Consider the following 16,704-nt stretch of genomic DNA (forward strand, 5'->3'; position numbering starts at 1 on the left):
GCCAGATGGTTCTCTCCCGCACTCCAGGACTCCAGGCGCACCTGCAGATGGCTAGAGACAAAATGGACAACCAACAAGTCCCCGGAAGACTTTTAAGCCTTCAGAGCTGCTACCAAATCCCACCTCCACCTAATCAGAGTCACTAGGAAAGCTGCCCCGCTGGACCGTATCAGCACCACCGCTCACAACATGAAAAAGCTCTTTGCTGTGGTTAAGGAATTTGCCAAACCATAACCGAAAACAGCAAACATTCCTCCATCTTAAGACCTCTGCGACAGACTAGCCACCTTCTTCCACCGGAAAATAAAAGACATATACAACAGCTTCAGACCCCAAGACACTCTGAGCCCTCCTAAAACCCCCCAGCTCCGACACCCCGAACCATCGCAGATTCTGCACCACTGGACCACCCTTACCACGGACAAGACCTGCACCATCATGAGCAGCATTCACTCCGGAGCCCTTACGGACCCCTGTCCTCACTACATTCTCAGCAAAGTAAACACGTCCATATCACCCAAACTCCGCCACACCCTCAACTGCTCCATAGATACAGCCACCTTCCCAGAGGACAGGAAGCACGCCGAGATCTGCCAGCTCCAGAAGAAACCCATGGCTGACCCTCTGGATCTCAAGAATTACCGCCACTTCTCCATGCTGCCTTTCTAGCCAAGGTCATCCAAAAGGCCATCTACACTCAGATCCGCAAGCACATCGAGGACAACAACATCCTGGACATCTCCCAATCAGGTTTCAGGAGCAACCACAGCAGGGAGACTGCCCTCCTTGCCCCCACAGATGACTTCACTCCTCGTCCGTGACCACACAGCAGCCCTCATCTTACTGGACCTATTGGCCGCCTTCAACATGGTTTCACATCTCACCCTCTGCTCCAGACTCCACGCAGCCAGCGTCTGAGGAAAGGCCCTATAATGGATACATTCCTTCCTGTCTGGCAGAACCCAGAGAGTCAGACTCGTGCCTTACCTGTCAGAACCTATGGAGGTCAGCTGCGAAGTTCCACAGGGCTCATCCCTGAGCCCCACACTCTTCAACATCTACATGGCCCCGTTTGCATCCATCATCAGGATCTACTGGTTGAACATCATCTCCTATACCGACGACACCCCGCAGGCCATCTCTCTGACCGAAAACCCCACAACTGCCAAGAAGAATTTCCACAATGAGATGTAAACCGTCGCCGCCTGGAGGAAGGAGAGCTACCTGAGGCTAAGTTCTAACCAGACAGAGATCCTCATCCTGGGACCCTCTGCATCAACCTGAAGCGACTTCTGGTGGCCATCCACCCTCGGCACCCCCCCTACATGCCACACATGCAACCTCTGCTTCATCCTGGACTCATCACTCACCATGAAACGCCAAATCAATTCAGTTGCATCCTCCTGTTTTCACACTCTCAGACTGCTCTGGAAGATCTACAAATGGATCCCAAAGGACTGCTGCAGAACCATGACCCATGCCCTGGTTACTAGCAGAAATGACTATGGCAATGCCCTCTAAGCCGGCACCACCCAGAAGAAACTAAAGAAACTACAGCACATCCAAAATGTCTCCGCCAGACTCATCTTTGACAAACCGCTCTTCTCCACTCAACAAGCACTAGCCACCGTACCCCACATATGGAAGACCTCGGCTGGTGGAAGGTTCTTTGCCTTAGTCGCGGCAAAGAGCTGGAACACCCTGCCCCTGTACCTCATACAGTCACCATCGCTGCATCAGTACAGGAAGGACCTTAAAACCTGGCTCTACAACTGAATCTCAGAGGACAAACCCTGTCAGAGCCTTGAGGCCCTTACGGGTGAGTTACTGCGCTTTGATGTGATTTATTTGATTTGTTGTAGGTGGTATACATTTTTAATAGAAGTGCTTGACAGGGGTGCCTCAGCTCTATTCTTGATTTTTGTGGAATTTTGCTGTTGAAGTTGTAGAATAGTGGCACTGTACGGGGGTACCCCAAGTTTTACATAACATGCACCCTACCCTATGACCTGTTAGTCCTCATTTCGGGTGACTTATAAGTATTAAAATATTAAAAATAAAATTCAACTGAATGCACAGGCCCCAAGGGCATGCTTGTAGACACATTTGCATTGCAAGTCTAGTGAGTGGTACAATGAGTACTTGTATAATTTAATTTACAGGCCCGCTTTCACGGTCGCAAATGAAATTGAATAGCATTGCGAGTCGCAAATAGGAAGGGAACACCCCTTCCTATTTGCGAGTCGTAAATGCATTTTGCGAGTTGGATCTGACTCGCAAAATGCATTTCTGCATAGCAAAGAGGCTTTTGCGCCTCGCAAATTACGTTTTTCGCTGTTTGCTAGGCGCAAACACTTTGCTACATCTGGTCCTAACTTTGTTCTTATTTGAAGGCTATGCCACAAATCAGACAAAGACCCATGTCAGCACTGCTTTCTGTAGACATGCAGTTTTGCTGCTGCTTTGAAAAGGTTGATTGATGCATTTTGTCTTTCATGGATGATCTTGACCTGGGCACTAGTCAAACCTATGTTATGATCTGAGGACCTAGACCTTCAAAGTCAAGGGCAATAACCTTAATGGTTAATGTTCTTGACAACTGCTACTTTCCTTATCCTCACCTGTTTTTTGATTCTTCATGTAGTTGGGCTATTCTTGTGTTAAAAAGGAGGATTTATTTTTCACAATAATTAGGTACTGTTTTTATATAGGTAATAAACCTCTTAAGTATGTGGTAGGAATATCTAAAACCAAACACCTTTCTCTATCTTGTTATGGTGCTAGTATTTGGGGTATGTTAACACAGACTGTCTCCAAATTGAAGAAAACTGTTCCTGCCGGTGATTATTAGCTCTTCCGCCAAGCAGTCCTCGTTTTGCCTGTAATGAGGATTTAGGATTAGACTTCTTGGAGAACATTTTTAAGTCAGTTCATATACCCTTATGGTCACCTACTTGGTCCAAACCTGCATCTTTTCTTTCTGGGCCCAAAGAAACTTCGATCTCAATTTCTTTTATGTTTTGCCATATTTCAAAATTAAAACATCTTTATCAAGTTCTTTATAATGCCAAAGTTTTCAAGGTATTAAAAATGCATAAAAATGACAAAAGACAACTTCAGAAATGTTGCGCACCCTGCTTAGGTTTGACTAGACAGTTTTCTTATAGCCATATGTCAACTGAAGAAGGAAGAGCACATTTGGTTCATCCATCTTCACCCACTGCACGTAGAAATTGTCATTCTTTGACCCCGGCACTGGAATATTTCCCAATATGACCTTAATTCTCCTTTTCACTTTAGGGGATAACAGTCTCAGTGTCAGCTCGCTGCATTCACTATTGATGATACCAGATCCACAAGAACAGCAGTAGTACCCCCAACCAATGCTGGGAGTGGACATTAAAAATATTAGAACCTACATGAAAGAATAGCAGCATTCTTGTGGACATGCCCAGGAGAAGATAGGAATATTGTAGAGACATCTTGGTCACAATGTCACTTCTCTGTGGTCTAATGGAGTTAAAACATAGATGTGAGTTTCTGTTTAAGTGAGAAATTGCATTACAGATTAACATGAAATTGGTATTTATGTATGTAATATGGAAAAATAGAACAAAAGATCAAAACAGGTATTAGTGACTTTCATATCATCAAATAAATAGAATGCTATGCACTTATTCCAGTAAAGTGGACAGTGATTCATTGACTAAATGTTAGGATTGAAAATCAACTCCTATCGTGGTGGCATATCGATTATTACTTATGTAATGCATTAAAGTTCAGAACCGGAAACCCTGAAAATATTCTGGCATCAATAATCTATCATAGTCATATAGAAAAGGGCTGAGGTCGTCTTTGCCGCAGGAGAATCAGAGAGACCGCTTCTCCTGTAATTTTAATACGTCATCGAATGTTGTGTACATAGCATACTCCATAAAAAGGGAAATTGGGTAGTCTGTACGAATATCAATGTCATGTCTGTCACTATTTGAGTGAAATGCAACTGTTCGTTCATCTACACCAAGATGTCATATAGCTATTTAAATTTCCCTGTGACTCTTTAGAACAATAATCCTTCTTTATGTTTTTTTAAAACTAATCAGAAGGTTTCAGAGTGAGATCAGAATGGGTGCAATATGGCCTTACACTGACCACTTCTTCTCAAGATTTCCACAATCTAACACAGTTGAGTGTGAATTTTAAGGAATTCTTTGCTTCATGCTTCAGAAGCAGCAAGGCTCTCACTCCACCCAGCTAAGAAAAAGAGCAATAGATATTTTGTCACTACCTCCTTCATCTGGGGGATTGTACACATCACGTGTACATTTTTCCTTGCCATGTCATGATGAAGAAGCCTTCTCATGACACAGCTGATGCGTCTAATATTCATGCACTACTCAGATTGCCTTGCTCTGTCAATGCCCACTGTGTTGCCGGGCTTTGCGGAGTGTAAGTACATGTAAGACTGGTTAGCCAGGCTTTGACCATTTTTCTCTGATGTCAAATTGGCTTTCTGCCTACTGGGAGTTTGATTCAGAATAACCTTCCCCCCACACACATTTTCCTGTTCAAGAGGGCATAGTGACTACTGAGGCAATTATGACTGGGAGCAATGTCTCACAACCTGGAGGCCACCCCCCCTTTGTTTTTTGTTGACTATTTGCTCTGGGGCCTAGTGGTATTTTTATTCACCCCCTACCACCTGGGAGCCTGCTGAGGAGACAGAGAAATGGAAGCGCGGCACAGCGTGGAGGTATGTTTTTTTCCTGAATTTAATGTTTTTGTTCCCACAGCGCATACCACCCTGCCCCTTCAAAGATTTGCGAGCCATGACTGACTGTGGCACGATTTTCTGTGTGAAATGAAAACTATGTCTTTCTAGGAAGAGCTTTGTTGAGTTTTATGTGTACAGGTGGGTGGTGTCAAATGTCTTTCCATTTTTCTCTCAGTTTGTTTGGATCAATTGTTCAGTGCTCTGCCATAGTGCAGTGTTTCTTAAACATGTGTAATAATTCAGGTCGGTGTCCTGTGATGTGTTTTTGTGCCCCTGAGGGTGTGTTATCTTTATGCTACTATTAGCTGTGTGTTTCTAGGATTTAGGTTTATGCCCTGAATGACAATGCCCTTGAGTTTGTGGTGCGTTGGGAGTTATAAGGCTTGGTGTCGCAGAGAGAGCAGGATGGGGGGTGTTCCATCTAGTGTGGTGGGTTTTAGTACCACCATTAGCAGGTGAGTAGTGATTTGTGCCAGGTTTATCTGGAGGAGTACCCAGGGGTCATCACTCCCCAGGTCACATGATTTTTTTTTTTAGGGCCTTCAATTGTGCTGCAGCATTTATTTACAGATTTTAGACCAAAATTGCAGTAGTTATTAAGAACTAGGCCAGTGGCGAAACAAAACTTGAGGGCCCCCTTGCAAAGTACATAGAGGAGGGCCCCCCTCTCCGGCCTACCACCAGTCACTTTTGCTGACTGCACTTGCTGGAGCTTGGCCCCACACACCGTCGGGGCTTTGTGAGGTTATGTTACACCACTGAACTAGGCAGTTAACACGGCTTCTGCCGCTAAATGCTCGATCTACAAATAATATTTTTATTTTGCCTCCAGAATTTTAATTCTCGAACTTTAAATTATCAATCTCATATTGTTGCCCTGTGCCCCACCAAAACTACCGAGTTGCTTGATGTATGGTGCTGTAGGTGGAGAGGGTGAACTCTTAGAAGTCTGATTAAAGTCCAGATATGCACGGTGCATTTCAATTTCTATGCATTGTCAGCTAGTCTGAGTATATTGTTCAATAGATGGTGGCAGTGATTAGGTTGGAAAAGAATAAGTGCCAGTGAACAGAACTTTGATTAGAAGCCTGCTGCAGGTGCTACAGAATGTTGGGGGTTCAAAATACCTAAGTAGCATAGTCTTGACTTCACCTCATACCTCTTTCCTCCACCACCCTACACTCTCTAAATCTTTATCTCACTCTGGCAGGCTCCTTCTAGGGGTGGGCGGTAAACTCTGCTTTGCTGGCAGAGCTTGAAGAGTTTTTCTACTCCACGCTTTTCTTGGAGCACAGAATTTGCCAAAATCTTCGCCAACCGCAACGTGGCTGAGTTTACCTGCGCACACTGCTAGTTATTTGTTACTTACTAAGAAACACTAAATATATGTCCCATCTTTACTACAACATTTATCTTTAGTTGTTGCAGTAAAATAAAACAGGTTATCATAATGCATTGTATGATATTCTATCCTAGCTTCGCTCCATGACAGAGGTAGGTGGAAGAACTGTGTCTACTCTAGTGCTCCAGCTACACTGCTCAGACCAAGACTGTGTTGCTGACATCCAGGAGGAAAGAAGCTGTGTGTCATCAGTTTCTTGAGATATAACTTTGAATTTCCATGGTTTTGTGTATGTAAAATCAGAAACCAACTATAGCGTTCCTGTAACCTTTGGGTTTTTAGTGAATTTCTAAGGTTTTTTATGCTATTTCTTAACTATAATGTGCCTGTAACCTTTTGTTTTTTTCAGTCAAAAAAAATAAATATATATATATATCCTCCAACACTCCCTTAGATATCAGGAGAACCAGGACACCTCCAATATGAAAATTTAAATTTATTTCAGCGCAAACATCCAACGCGTTTCGGCAACAGCCTTACTCATGGATAAGTCATTGCTGGAGTGCTCCACATAAAAACCAAGTTAATCATAAACATAAAAAACAGACAAATTCTGAATTCATTCACCATGAAACACATATTGCAGCGGCCATCTTAAAGTGCATCTATACACCAATTGCACAGTAGTTCGTAACATAAACTTGCAAGTTGTTGATCCAATTCGACTCCAATATTTGTTCAAAATCTGTCATAAAAATTCCTTATGATATCATTAATCAGCAAATAAAATCTAATAGCAAAAGTACAAAATTGTAAAATCATTCATTATAATCTTAAGGTACATTAGATATAAATATTTCCAGAATTAAAAATTTAATATATTATTTCTTATAGATCTTAAATATTCATACCCATGTCTCAATTGCTAACATTGGATCCTGTAACTCCCAAGTGGGTACATAAGCATACAAAGGACTCCCTAAAATGATATCATACTACTCCAGATGTTATTCACAAATTTATCTCATATTTTGGAACTTATCTACCCAAGTGGGTAGACGTACAAGATCTTCTACTGTTAAAACCTACTAAACCCCAATAGCTCATAACTTAAATACATAAATCAAAAATATAACATATAAATCACCATCACACAAAGTGCTAATCTAATAACCGGCCGCCCTATTCCCCCAGCTCATTTGAAGAAATACATCAATTACCCTAGATGGATACTCAACTCTTCACTTGAGTTCAGCCCCACAGGTTCCAGTGTCTCAAAGTCTATTATATATTTAGACTCTAAAATATGCAACAACCTCTCTCTGTCACCACCCCTTTTACTGATCTTTACTTGATCAATGACTACAAATTTCAACAGATTTTCATTACCAAAGTGTTGTTTGAAGAAGTGTCTAGCTACAGGGTAATTTTTGTCATAGTTCTTGATAGCTCGTCTGTGTTCCAGAACTCTTTTTTTAGCATTGTGTATTGTACTGCCCACATACAACTTATCACATGGGCTCTATGAAGCACCTGCTTTCCGGGACTTGTTTGAGAGTTATTTGTTTATAAAAGCGGGAGCCCCTATATCGTATCTGCAACGGGACGGAATAATGGTTACACACGCGAGGCTGTGTTACTATGGAAGGAGTGTTCTTCGTATTTTAAATGAGGCGTCAGTAACGAGCACATGCGGGCCGGCACGGCTGTGAAAATACTGGAGAACGGTACTGTCCAGGTGCGGGACCCAGGAAAAAGCCCCACGAGTAAGGTCTTTAGTTTTGTTTACATCGAGCCGTGAGTTTGTGACATGTCTATACACCGCGTTTTAGATGCCGAAGCGGGGAATAAGTGCACGGGTGAATACGTCTGCTCCCCGAGCTCTTTAAATACACTCACTGTCTGTATACTGCATTGCTGTTTGGAGGTACACGAACGGCTGAGCTGAAACCTGTTCTAATTACGGAGAACAGACGTACAGTTGCGGCGTACTGCTGGCGCACTACGGAGGCTAAATTTAAACTATACGAGCGAATGCGTCGGATCTCCATTAAGATTGCGCTTGTGGATATAATCATAGCGCGTTACTTTGTTTGTGCATGCTAACTTGCGGCTGAGCTTGGTTATCAACATACGAGCTTTCGTGGTGAACCGGGGGGCCGAACAAAGTGCATATTGACCTGTTAGAGTCGCATGTGGTTCGAGGGGTTCTATGGAGCCTTTCTCAGGAGAGAAAAACTAAGTAAATGGGACACTGACTTAGTTAATTTAATAGACACTGCAAATATATGAGCTATAGAAATTCCTTATTTCATACAAAGAAACTGTGGTGCCTTGCTTACGTTGAACCAACTCCTGAATGATTGGAGATTATATGAGTGCCCAGGTGTGAACCTCTTCCTGGTAGTATTACGATATAGGAACAGAGTGGAAGATACATCAGATTTTGTGTTGTATAGTCCACATCCATAAGAATAGTAGTGACATTGGTGTCTATTTGACTTGATTGAAGCGTTTAATTTATCTCAGCAATTATGGCTTCCGGATGGGAAGTTCGACGAAAGGAGAAATAAAAGAAATTATTTTTTACCCAGATGGATGAGGGACCTAATGCTCAGCCCGGTCGTGGGAGTATGGAGGTGGAAGTGAAACTACAAACCCTATATGACAAAATGGAAAAATTGCACAGAAAGGAATTGTCCAAATGGTGGGAGGTCGAATCACTACAAAGATATATTGATGTAGAGCGTGTCCCAAGAGGACTGAGGATTTATACTATACCAACTTACGAGGATCCCGATCCGGAAATGCTTGAGGAGTGGGCCGAGAATTCGAAGCAGAGTTCATTGAACATGATGCGTATATTAATCAAATATGCAACAAAGGACAGGAGTAAAATCTTGGAGGAGATGGAAAAAGTTAGATTGGAGTTACTGTCACTAGTCACACAAGAATCATTTGATGATTATATAAAAAGTTTAGAGAAAAAACTCTGCAAATTAGAGGAAGAGATCACCGGCAAGAAGTAGAGAAAATTTATACGGGACTTTAAGGATTATCAAGCCGGTCGTATTCTAACCTTTCAAAGGAAATATGATCATATGTATAGTGAGGAAATCACTGAGCGGTACGTGAGAGATTCTGAACGGGCGAGTCAACCAGCTGAGGAACAGGAAGAAAGCGACATCTCGGATGGAAATCTGTCAGATGTACCAGATACAGTCCTGTCTGGGGCTCCGACATTAGACAAAGAAGTAGACAGGTTGAATTTTTTTAAACAATTCAGACTGTTGAACCAGGGAAGGATGGAACAACACAAAGGAACTCACCCCCAGAGGGGCAGAGGACGAGGAGTCAGGGGAAGAGGAAGAGGAACAGACAGGCCAAGAAGAGGGGACGCAGGAGACGATGCAAGGCCCTTGGGAGTGGTAACTCGAGCAAGCAAGTAGAAACTATGAACGTTGTAAATCTCTCCAGCAGAGTGTTGTCTGCTGTAGAAGAGGACCTCTTATCTCTGGGTCCGTCGTTCTACCCAACTGGCTGTTTTAACTATACCCAGACTAGGATTGATACTTTCAAATTCATTAGGAAATTGAAATTGAAAAAGTGGTACCATACTAAGGTTAAAAGTGACGAGAGAGTGGGGGTGAAGAAAAATGTGAGCAATCTATGCATCTCTGATATTGATGTGTTACATACAGCAATGGATCTATGTGAGGGGGTGACTGCCCATGAGGATCCTATTTTGAATTTGATGGGAACAGGTATTGCCCTGGATAGTAGTTGTCCAAGTAATTTTAAACCAAAATCCACCTTTTTACCTGCCATTCATTGTGATGCTCTTGATGTTTTTGAACGAGTAATGACTAAACAATTGAAGAAGTTGAGATATGGTGTGATGAATTTGAAACACAGTAATTTATCAGGTGAACAGTGGCAAGCTCTCCAAGAATTGAAGGAAGATCATACTATTGTTGTTAGGCAATCAGATAAGGGGGGCAATGTAGTCATTCAGGATACCATCAAATATGTGGCAGAGGGAGTGAGACAACTTAGTGACACTCAGTGTTATGAAGAAGTAAGTTGGGAAGATGTTAAATTAATGAATGAGAAATATTTTGACATGCTCACTGATTGGAGAGATCAAGGAATGTTAGAATGGGATGAATTCCTGTTTCTTAAGTGTGATCATCCAAAAATTCCAATACTATATCTCCTCCCAAAAATCCACAAGGATAGAGTGAATCTACCGGGGACACCTATAGTATCGGCTATGGAGTCTCTCTTGGAGAATACATCAAAATACATTTATTTTTTTCTACGCCCCTTTGTTGAGTCAATACCTTCCTATGTGAGAGATACCACACATTTTGTAAAAATCATTGAGGACATTGAATGGGAAGATGATTTTCTACTGTTAACCCTAGATGTGACCAGCCTCTATACAAGTATAGATCATGATTTGGGGGTAAGAGCTATCAGACACTTTCTCAGAGCGAAATCATTATCTTTCTTTTTCCATTCGGAAATGCTGTGCACTATGATTGAGTTCTGTTTTAAGAATAATTTATTCATTTTTGACAATCATCTGTACAAGCAGCTACAAGGGACAGCTATGGGCACATGTTTTGCCCCCAGCTATGCAAACTTGTTTATGGGCTGGTGGGAGGAACATGTGTCAGAAGAGATTACCCAATTTAACACCAATGTAGTCCTTTGGTGTCGTTTTATTGACGATATCTTTGTAATCTGGAGGGGAGATGAAGAAGCAGCTATGCGTTTTGTGCGTGATTTGAATACTAATGAATTCAATTTAAGATTTACCGAACATCTGGACTCTAGGTGCATTGAGTTTCTTGATGTAGAAATCTCTGTAAGGGACAGGAGGTTGATGTCCAAATTGTACAGAAAAGCAACGGCTGGCAACAGTCTGCTATGTGCTCCCAGTGCACATCCGGTGACCCTGATATGCAGCATTCCGTTTGGAGAGCTGTTGAGAGCCCGGAGAAATTGTAGCGAGGCAGCTGATTTTCAACAGGAGTGTGAAATAATGTGTGAGAGGTTTAGGAACAGAGGTTATGGGGTTAAAACTATTAACCAAGCCAGACGGAAAGTGGAGACTTTAAGTAGAGATGAGGTCCTGTATGGGACGAATAGGGGTAGGAGAAAGGAGAATGACTCCATTAGATTTATTACAACTTACAGTAACCAGTCCTATAATATACGCTCCATTTTGAGTAAGAATTGGCATATCTTATAGACTGACCCTATTCTGACCAACTGGATCGATGATAATCCTCAAATAACTTTTATGAGAAATAGATCTCTTAAGGATAGTTTATGTCGTAATGATGTAACATCGAAAGGATACATACAGAATACCAAAGTGGGGGGTTTTGTCTGTTGTATGAAATGCAAAGCCTGTAAAACCAGCAATAGCTGCAAGACATTGAGTGTTCCAGGAAGGGCAGACACCTTTGTAATTAGAGGTAATTACAACTGCAATACGTCCTATTGTGTGTATTGTTTGATTTGCCCATGTGATAAGTTGTATGTGGGCAGTACAATACACAATGCTAAAAAAAGAGTTCTGGAACACAGACGAGCTATCAAGAACTATGACAAAAATTACCCTGTAGCTAGACACTTCTTCAAACAACACTTTGGTAATGAAAATCTGTTGAAATTTGTAGTCATTGATCAAGTAAAGATCAGTAAAAGGGGTGGTGACAGAGAGAGGTTGTTGCGTATTTTAGAGTCTAAATATATAATAGACTTTGAGGCACTGGAACCTGTGGGGCTGAACTCAAGTTAAGAGTTGAGTATCCATCTAGGGTAATTGATGTATTTCTTCAAATGAGCTGGGGGAATAGGGCGGCCGGTTATTAAATTAGCACTTTGCGTGATGGTGATTTATATGTTATATTTTTGATTTATGTATTTAAGTTATGAGCTATTGGGGTTTAGTAGGTTTTAACAGTAGAAGATCTTGTATGTCTACCCACTTGGGTAGATAAGTTCCAAAATATGAGATAAATTTGTGAATAACATCTGGAGTAGTATGATATCATTTTAGTGAGTCCTTTGTATGCTTATATACCCCCTTGGGAGTTACAGGATCCAATGTTAGCAATTGAGACATGGGTATGAATATTTAAGATCTATAAGAAATAATATATTAAGTTTTAAATTCTGGAAATATTTATATCTAATGTACCTTAAGATTATAATGAATGATTTTACAATTTTGTACTTTTGCTATTAGATTTTATTTGCTGATTAATGATATCATAATGAATTTTTATGACAGATTTTGAACAAATATTGGAGTCGAATTGGATCAACATCTTGCAAGATTATGTTACGAACTACTGTGCAATTGGTGTATAGATGCACTTTAAGATGGCCGCTGCAATATGTGTTTCATGGTGAATGAATTCTGAATTTGTCTGTTTTTTATGTTTATGATTAACTTGGTTTTTATGTGGAGCACTCCAGTAATGACTTATCCATGAGTAAGGCTGTTGCCGAAACGCGTTGGATGTTTGTGATGAAATAAATTTACATTTTCACATTGGAGGTGTCCTGGTTCTCCTGATATCTAAGGGAGTGTTGGAGGATATGTTAGGGCCTCTCGGAGCCCTTCCAGGACCGCTGTATGAAGCACCTGCTTTCCGGGACTTGTTTGAGAGTTATATATATATATATAATATATATATAATATACATATATATATATATATATATATATATATATATATATATATATGCGTTTTCCCCATATATTTGCCCTTCGGGTCCTTAGACACAACTACAACCTAATCCACTGAACAGAATTACACTAAATTTGGCAGGTAGCTAGATCTTGGTGGGCAGATCGTGCTTTTTGTTATTTGGTGTAAATCTGTTCAGTAGTTTTGTGGGTATTAAAGGAAAACCAAATTTGTATATCTAGGGTCACAGAGGGTCTGCGGATCCCGAAGATCTTATCCTGAGATCTGATTGGCTGCCAATACTTCAACCAGGAAGTGTTCGCATCCATTTTCGGACTCAACTGAGAAAAAGGGGAAGAGTAGGAATACCCTGACTCCTTATCCTTGGTGCTGGGATCCCCCTGGAGCCCTGCCAGGAAATCATGGAGTATCCCCAAATCTGTCAAATCTTCTGCACTTGTTCACAGTTGAGCTTTTAGTTTGAGTAGGCCAGGTCCTGGGGGCATGTGGCATTATAAAACAAAAAGGTGTGGGGTGCACGGCCTCCTTCCTAGGTCTCTTTTGAGCCCCAGGAACCACAACCAAACCACAACCACCCTTGGGCATTTTTGACATATTGGAGGAGGTCCTTACAGAACCCTCTCCATGGGCTCCTTTGAGCCTCAGGACCACCACCTCCCTGTTGCTTTATTGCTATTATTATGTAAGGTGGCTGCGTCCTGTGGCTCTGTGGAGCCCCAGGGACCACCACCACCTCCTCAGGACTTAATTTGATTGCTTGTTGTTGGCAGTGCAGACCCCCCAAGGACATATAGAGCCCCAGGAACCATCACCTCCCTTGGGGAAGACCCTGTGATATCAAAAGAGAGGGCCATGCATTCCCCTTACTGGAACATTAATGACCGTCACCCCCCAGGGCCAGCTACTGCTATCTACCAAGGTGTTCACCCTTGGGAGATAGCAGTTTACTTTCCCTTGATGTTAGGTTTGACAGCTTGCGCCTATCGGGAGCAAACAGTAGTTCCACTCTAAGTAAGCTGGAGCAGGAAAATGGTTCCCGCTCACTGGGAGCAGTGTTTTCATCTGTTCCCTTGCCTGCTGTGAAGCAGGCAGGAAAACAGATGAAAGGATTGCACCCGCACAGGGAGCTGCATATTTAGCAGCTCCCTCTGTGCAAGGGCAATGCTGGGTGGGGCAATGTGTCCCCCATTAAGGCACTTCTCCAAATGTCAATTAGGAGACTGAAAACAGTTCATTAAATAAGGGGGCACTCAATAATTGATTTCTAGATCAATTAAATTGTAAGGGTATTATTACAAAAATCTAAATAAGCACTACAGAGTCAAAGCCATGAATGTTTTCAGAGGCAAAGTTATAGAGAGTATGTAAAAAGTCAGAAAAATATTCTAAATCTCAATGTGCAGCAAAATCATAAGAAATCGGACAGAGTCCCTCGAGGAATAGTCAGGTCTTCTAGTTCATCCCTAAAATAGAGAATTTGTATATACAGTTCATGCACAGTAAATTAGAAAGCTGCAATAGCACCGCGGTGTGGGCAACAGTATTATTTTTTTTAGCAAAACAGAATACAAGAATAATACACGTCTTTACCTCGACATATAAGCACCATCCCATTTCTAAAAACCTGTTCAACACCTCTATGCTAATGTCATCTGGATATGTTTGAACAAATATGAACAATTTAGACAATACAATCTTCTCCTAATGAAAGAACCCAGTGAAGAAACCAATGACATAGACACTTGTTGCAATTTTAAGACGGTACCATCACAAGTTCAACACTTGCAAGGCAACTGCAGTGGGAATATACCATTATGTCATCAGCTTTCTTTTTTCTGCATAGCCTGTGGGAAGAGAATGACTGGAGGTTAGGAGATTGACTGGAGGGGAAAGCAAGAGTAAGTGAGAGAGAAGGCATCCATCTTGTTTAAGATGGAGGTTTATACAGACGTGGTTTAAATGCATTTAAAACTTCATTTCTATACATCTTAAGACAATATTTATGATTGCAACTATATTAATTCACTCTGTTTTTGCTGGATCATGTGTAAATTTGTGTCTCAAAAAGTTAATATTAATGCAAAAAAAATCTTTAAAAATTCCACATATGTGAGGTACTCTTTCAGCTATATAAGGTTTGGAGACACACTATAAACATGGTGTGGTGCATTCAGCAAGAGCAGAATCTAAGATAATTTATTCAGCTCATATCACACGGATGCTTGACAAAATCCGTTAGTTACCTGTTAAAAATGGGTCAAATTTAAGATCTTTTTTCAACTGGCTTGAATATGAATATGAAACCCATTCTTTTCTGAACAGTACAATAACAGAATACCCTCCTATCCCGTTGTTGAGTGCCTCCTCAAACATATTACCACTGATACGTCATTTGCTTTTGCCGCACTTGTGCAGGTGGTCATTCATTCTCTCTGCTTGATCCTCAATTGTGGCATGCCCTCCCTGCTAATCTGAAATTAACACAAAATTATATTAATTTCCTCCAAAAATCTTAAACCAGGTTATTTGTTCAATCGTCCAATAGTGGGTCCACACACTTTCTGGGTCATGATTCTACTTTTTTCACACTGTACTGAAAATCACATAGGCTTTTCAAGGATTTACAAAATTAAACATAACAAAGAGATATTTACCAAGCGAACAAAAATCACTACATGAAAACAAACCTTACCACGCCCAACCACACAGATGTCTGTGATAATTACAGAATTGTATGCTTGTCCTAGGGTCTTTCATTCCATTAGAATTATCTGCTTAGTGAAGTCACGCATGGGATAAGCTACTACAGGTTCAATGGTCCTGATTTTTAAAGCCATTTGTCCACCTGAGATCCATTAAGTTTGTAATGGGATGATTTATGCCTAAAAATTCACATGGGCGGATTCACAAAAGGTGAATTTACACTCATAGATCAATTTAATGAAACGTAATCACATGCATTCTGACATAACACAATGGCAGAGTACATCTGTGTTTAGTGGTTGGTGGTGGGAGCTCATTATGAAGTACAACAAGAAAGTATGAATCACCCAGAAATTGGTGAGGGTGCCTTGGAAAGAGTTTCCCTTTAGGGAATAATATTTTCAACAAGAACAGATTAGTGTGTGCTACTGCGCGATTCCTAAGCATTTACACGTCAGCACGAACATTTAAGTATGTATAAATGCTCAGGCATGTAAGTACTTCTGAATGCTGCACCATCCATCTGGACCTGGAGTACTCCCTGAATTTCATAAAAAGTTACGAAATACCAGTAACTTTACTCCAAAAATATGTGTAAACCATGACTGTATGTTTATAATATTATGGGAATACTTTAAAGGGGTAATTCGGCCTTCTTGCTTTTTTATACCATTCATACAACAATTGGCCATCTTAGTCAAAAAAACAAAAAAACTCTTGCCTCCAAGGAAAGTTCCCATATAATTTACTGCAATAGGGAAATCCACATACCCTAAAGATAGCTTGAGGAGAAGGCTTGGAACAATGCAAAGTTCAGTCACATTGTGAAAATGGGCTTTGTACTGCCAGCAGACGTGTTGTACTTTCACTTCTGGGGGGTTAGGGGTTGGGGGGGGCGGTTCAGGTAAAGGAAGCCATCTTTAGTTCGAAGCATGCTAGACAGTGCAGCTGTCTGGTTTTGAGCTATTAATTGGGAACACATTACTAGCTGACCTTGAAAGCACCTTTGCCTATTACAATCCACTGGCTTTTTGCCTTGTCACTTTTATGTTCTTCCTTTCTGTTTTTTTATTTTATTTGTCTTACCCTTTCCATCTCCTGTTTGTCCCTCGAGTTGAGCATAGCCTGTTTACCATTATTCTGATTGGCTCC

Source organism: Pleurodeles waltl, chromosome 7 (genome assembly GCF_031143425.1).
Source record: "Pleurodeles waltl isolate 20211129_DDA chromosome 7, aPleWal1.hap1.20221129, whole genome shotgun sequence".
Classification (NCBI taxonomy): domain Eukaryota; kingdom Metazoa; phylum Chordata; class Amphibia; order Caudata; family Salamandridae; genus Pleurodeles; species Pleurodeles waltl.